We start from the raw sequence: 6,588 nt of genomic DNA, 5'->3' as shown, positions 1-6,588 counted from the left end.
AGACCTTCTCCACGAAGTAGCATTTCTTGCTCTGTGCATTCAAGTCCTATCTCCGCATCTCTGCCTGAACTTTTTCCACTGTATAAATTAACTTTGCTTTCATCACAGAAATGGAGATGCCGTGGCCATCCTCGGTTCATCCCATCCCATCCCATCCCCTACTTTTTCTTTTCAAGTTTTTCGGAAGAGTGGTTCATGCTCTTCTTTTTTTCAAAGGTTATTATTTATTTATTTTTAAATTAGCATACAAAGTATGATATAGGACTTTTCCATATGGGACTTGGATTCTTCTTACTTTTTATGAGTTTGAGTCTTATTCACCAACCACCTTGAACAATCTGATTTCCTTTATAAGACCCCAAAGAAAGCATTTAAAAAGCCTTCCGTGTCCATGGGATATTTTTTTGTCCTTGTCCTACTCAAAATCTCTGACTGAAGACTTTCAATTGGCAAACTTCCCTCTACGTTATCCCCCTCTTACTTTACTATTTACTTTTCTATTTGTGCTCCTTTGCAGCTGGACTTCTTAAGGGTGTGGCCTCAGCTCTTCTTATTCAAAACAATTTCTCACTCTTATTATTAAGGTCAGTGCATCACATAGACGCACAAATTATTGCTCTTTCTCAGTCCTGGAAATGTTTTAATGTGTTCACCAGGGCTGGAAATTGAACTCAGGACCTTTGGAAGAACAGCCAGTGCTCTTAACCACTGAGCCATCTCTCCAACCCCTTGAATAATACTTTTAAAAGTATGAAGCAATGGCTTCTGTTCACTGAACTGAGTCCCCAAACCCTAGCTCATTTTAATTGATGTTTTTGTAATGTCACATCCTTGTTTTGATACTATCTTTGCCGTCTAGACAAATTTAATGTCTTTTGAACTGTAGCATCTCTTATATTAGCAAATGAAATTACAGATTCTAAATACTTTTTTAAAAATGACCTTTCAGGAATTAGTCTGAAGTTTCCAATGTCAATTTAGCTACTTAATTACCAGGAAAAGAGAACGAACTTAGGTAGCCATTTGAGCTTGTTTTTCTCAGTCAAGCTGGACCATCATTTTCTAGTTCACATAATTGTTAAGGAGATTTTATTTGGTAGCATAGGCAAAGGATGAGGCTCAGTAATGGCCACAAGGTAGTTCTCAGTCAATACTCCAACTGTTATTGCCAAACTGCTTGAGAAAATCAAGCATCTCCAAGGCTAGACTTTTCCCCAAACTTCTTTTTATTCAGATGTTTTGCTTATCTAAGTGATGGTGATAGACTGCTCCATAAAAACAAATACCCTGCAAAACTTCTGTGTGCCTAAAATAGCTTTGTTTTTGCATATTTCTGCTTGTAGAAAAATGTCACACTTACGATTTCCCAAGTACAAATTGTTAAACAAGTCTTACGTAAATGTGAAGTTTTCTGAAGTCAGTAAATATGAGAAAGAAATGAACATTTCTCCCTATTTCACCTTGGTTTTCCACAGTTACTTGGCAACCAACTGATGTTTTACAAAAACTTCCTGTGAATATTAAATTACCATTGGGACTTAATGTTTGTTTAATTGAGGATCAAATACACAGTCACAAGGTCCTTGAAGAACACAGTTTAAACCTAACTAACATTATCTCATTGTCACAAGTGGCTTATGTTTTGCCCTTTTTGTTCAGTAATATTATCATGTGTTGTTCCTTGTGCATGATAAATTCATAGTAAAATCTCTGGATCTGGCATTAAAAGTAAGGGCATGTCGTGTGTTAGCCACCCTTGTCAATGTCTCATGTGAGCCGGTCCTCCATGAGCTTTCTTTGCCTGCTTTGCAAGCATACATACATGTCCTGTGGGTAAGATGACCGTGCATCTGGTTTGCTTGGGGTGGACCTAGTTTCTATCCACTACTCTCCATTGCTTTGGCAGTTCTCTTCCCTGGAGCCTCTTTTCAGCAATAGCTAGCAAGGCCATGCTAGATTTGAAAAAATCAGAGTCACACAGAATACAATGGGAGTGACTAGAGCATCGGAGCCAGCCATCACAAAAGTTTACTTGCGAAAGAAAAGAGAGGAGTTAGAGGTTATACTCTTTGAGGAATACATAGAGGAAGAGGGTGCTATAAAAAAAGAACCACACCTCTGCCATCCCTCCTGCTGCAGGGGAATGTCTGATGCATAGTACCAGGTTTCATCCACGGGAAGTATGCTATGCAAAATCTAAAGATTAGGAGGACTTGGGACACAGTGCAGAGTAATCCTTGGAAGGATGACTTTTCACCATTTGAATATTCTTTCAGGAACAGACAGAATAGAATACATGCTATAACTTAGCAGTTCTATGCTAAAGAATATACTGTAAAGAATAGTTTGTTCAAATGTGCAAGAGGAACCCAGCAGGGTTTGTTAGCTCCATACTGAATGTAACTCATCTACCCAATAATAGAACGATTTATAAAATATGGATCATTCAAACAATGGACTATGCCACACATCAAATCAAATAATTTAATTATATCTATATGTTTTATAATATGTGAACTTCAAAAACATACGTTGAGCCCCAAATAAGAATTATAATAGGATACAAAGCAGAATAATTTCATCTATAAAAAAGAGTTGATGAAAATTTTTAGTATGAGTGTTCCCTGAAGCAGATCCTCCAAAAAGATTTCAGGCTCACGTGTTAAGGTAAAACTTGAAATTAAAGATCTGTACCCATTTTTGACCTATGAAAAATGTCAAATATGGTTTAATCAAGTAGTTTATTTAGTAAGGGAAGAAAAATAGCACAGTGATGTAGTAAGGAAGGAAAGAGAAAACCAGTGTTTGCTTGCAAGCCAGCTCTCGCAGTATCTCGATTTTAATCTCATCGGAGGAGCACTGGGAGTCCATGGAAAATATGGAGAACAAATCTATTTTAGGGGTAAAGAAGTGGATATATTTCAACATTGTTTTGTCTGTTTTTGTTGGAAGGCTGCTCTGAAGTTTACCAAGTCACACAGCCTCCCAGTCTCACGCTAACATCGCAAGCATGATGGAATTAGCTTAGGAACACGTTCTGGAAGATGTCATGAGTCCACAGGCTGAGATGCCACTTAACCATTTCTCTTTCTGGGCACAGCAGCAACTGGCAGTCTTCTAGTTTATCCAGTGATAAATACTTTCAGATGTGGTACATGTTTCCCCAAATATAAAGAGGTTGGCCTACGGTTTTGCTCCAGTCTCAGTTGAAATGTGAAATACTTGTTCTTCACTTTCAAAGAGATGTACTGGTTGCTGCTGTGACATTGAAAATTCCTTGTTGAGGAACCAGAACTTCCCTTCAATAAACAATGTGACACTAGGCAGAGGCACTTTCTTCCTCAAAACCTTATCATTCCTATTTGATAACATGGAACTCAGTTCCACAGTGGTCTTTCCTGAGCCCTGACTGGAAAGAAGAGTTGTCACAGTGGCTTACCTGACAGTAGGGTTCCTCTCCGTAGTGCAGGTCTGTTGCTGGTCTAGGAAAACGAGAGCCCTTCCCTGCGTCAGTGTTTTGTTGGTGGCTCCTCCGGTTCTGAGCCCACTCTCTTGTGCTCACCCCCATAAGACTTTCCTTTCCTTCACACTCTGAAGTAGTCATAGCTTCCTTCATAACCTGTCATAAAGCAATTTCCACATCTTGCTTTATCATCTCTCCCCTGCCACTATATTTTAAGGAACCATTCCAGTAATGTATTAGAGACTGGCTTCGGTAGTCCTTGCTAAAACATTATTCACTGAGTCTCAGGAAAGTGCCCTAAAGTTAAAAAGCATATATTTTTCCATCTTATATTCTAGGTCCTGTTTCAAACAAGTCTTCCAGTTCCTGTCTGTATATAATAGCCAGGTCCTATAACACATTAGATAATTTTTTTTTCTTGGGCGAGAACTGTTCTCCAGTTAGGCCCAAATTGGGCGTAATTCTCATAATGTCTGTATAAACCATGACAAATAGGGATAAAGTCTTGTAGATTTAGATAGACATGTTCCTTTCCTTCTGTATAAAATTACTGGAGTAAATGAACACACATTCCCCTTTGGTGAAAAATCATGAAAAAAAACTTCTAGTCCTTGGCTTCCCCTTCAGTTGCTGGGGAGTAGTTATGAGAACTGACTTAGGTTTGGAAACTGGGTGAGGAATCAATGTTTTTCCATTGTGACAGATGATTGTCCTCTGCTCTGGTCTTGAAGTTATGATTTTGTTGTTGATGTTTTTGCTGTTTTGGGGAAGAGTCTCTCTGTTGTCCTAGATCTCACTATGTAGACCAGGCTAGCCTTGAACTCACAGAAATCCACCTGTCTCTATTGACAGCATTCCAGTTAGAACAAGTTAGTAATATACAAGTCTGAAAACAAGCCTCGTGCTCTCCATTCTGACTTACTGTCTTCCATCTTCAAACAGGACCAGGCATCTGTACTTCAGCTGGAGGAGTTGAGCTTTTACACAATTCAGGGCGCCCAGATCACCTGCTTTACAATCTGTAGGCCCAGGAGCTGGAGAATGGCTCAGTGGCTGAGTTATCAAATAGGAATGATAATAATAATATCTCCTCTGGTTGCTCTTCCAGAGGACCTGGATTGGATTCCCAGCACCCACATGGCCAATCACAACTGTCTGTAACTCCCATTCCAGAAATTCTGGCATGCCTTTCCGGCCATTGTGAGCACCAGGCACTCAGGTGGCACAAAGACATACATGCAGACGAAGCACTCATACACACAGAGAAAATTAAAGTAAAAACTTTAAGCCAATTTCTGTAGGGCCAGAAATTGGGTTATTCCTGTCCTAGGTCTCGGGATCCCACTCCTTTATCAGGACTTTGGTTTAACATAGGATATTTGCTGGTACTTCTAATTCAGCATTGGAACTCACAATTAGATCCTGTGCTTGCTTTCTTCATAGTCTATTCTGTAGCTGAAGATAAGGAAGCAGAGTGTCCCCTTTTAGAATAACCACTGTCTTTCACATCCTGTAGTGAGTTGAACTGTGTCCCTAAAAATATATGTTGACATTCCAATCCTTAGTGTTGGTAACTGTGGCCTTATTTGGAATTCGGCAGTTTTGGAGTTTTTGCAGATCTAATCAAGTTAAGATGCAGTCATGCAAGATTCGAGCTGGCTCCACATCAGAGCCTACCACTTTTATGAGAAAGGAAAAGGAGATTTTGAGATAAAGAGACAAACATGCAGAAGGAAGAATGCCATGTGGTGATGGGGGCAGAGACTAGACCGACACGGAAAGGCCAGGACCTTGGAGGATTGCTGGCCCCACCCAAAGTCAGAAAGCACCAACGGAGGGCTTTCCCTGGAGCTTTCCTGGGATCATGCCTCTGCCTGGAGCACTGACTTCTGGCCTCTGGAACTATGAGAGAATGTATTTCCAGTCTGTATTGGTTATGGAAGCCCTAGGAAACCAATATAATTAGTGTTATCAAGCACGTATCTACCGATCTTGTGAACATGCTCCAAATTTAGCATTGCTATGAAGCCTTGGGATGAGCTTCTTTGTGTTTTTTATTCTTTTAATTTGCTAAAATTTTCAAATATATAAATCTCATTCATTAAATTAAAAAATAATCAATTTAATACGGTCTTAGGGATTGGATCCAGGACTCTGATCAAGCTAGGTAAGTGCTCTACCCTGAGATTTGGCCCCAGCCTTGAAAATGCATTTATTTTGAGACAGGCCAGGTTAAATTGTTCAGGCTAGCTTTGAACTCCCTCTGTATTTTAGAAATGGCCTTGAATCAGTGATTCTCCTGCCTCAGTTCCTGGCATCCATCCCAGCCCCCCTGGCCTGGAGTTGCATTAGAAAAAAATCCTAAGAGGGGCGGCTCCACTGGCACAAAGAAATTCAATTAGGTCAGATCAAACCAAGTTAAAATGCTCGCTCTTGGGTGGCCAAGCGCAGGCGCATGGCGGGGAGACAGGAAAGCAGGCAGCCCATGCAAACCTGGAACCACATGTTTCTCCTCTGGGAGCCCACTTAAATACCCTGTGGGAGCGGTCCTGACTGTGGCATGCTGGAGTTTGGAGTCCAAACTAATGCAACTCCCAGGCTGGAGGGGAGGGTGGGGGAGTGGGATGGATGCCAGGGTCTGGGGCTGTGCTCCAGACTTAACAGGCACTGGGCAAATTACTGTCATCAACCACCTTCAGTGACTTCCTTTGCTTCGTTTATTTATTTGTTGGCCTGTGTGTATATGCGCGCATGTGTGCACATGCTCTTTTTGTGTTGGGAATATAAACTCAGTCCTTAAGCTTGCAGAGATAGCACTCTACCCACCGAGCGGTCCCCCAGTCCAATCCTTTTACATCTTTGTTAGATCTCTGCTTCTGCCTTCAGTGAGGTTTCTTTGGGCATGTGTCTTAGTTATTTTTCTATTGCTATAAAGAGACACTGTGACCAAGGCAACTTATAAAATGAAGAATTTAATTTGAGGGCTTGTTTACAGTTTCAGAGGGTCAACCTATGACCATCATGGCGGCGAGTGTGGCGGCAGACAGGAAGGACTGGCACTGGAGCAGTATCTGAATCTTACATCTGACCTGGAAGTTGAAGGCAAGGAGGCAGGGTGGGAGATG

The sequence above is a fragment of the Microtus ochrogaster genome, linkage group LG4 (genome assembly GCF_000317375.1).
Source record: "Microtus ochrogaster isolate Prairie Vole_2 linkage group LG4, MicOch1.0, whole genome shotgun sequence".
Classification (NCBI taxonomy): Eukaryota; Metazoa; Chordata; class Mammalia; order Rodentia; family Cricetidae; genus Microtus; species Microtus ochrogaster.
This window is presented reverse-complemented; position numbering follows the sequence as displayed.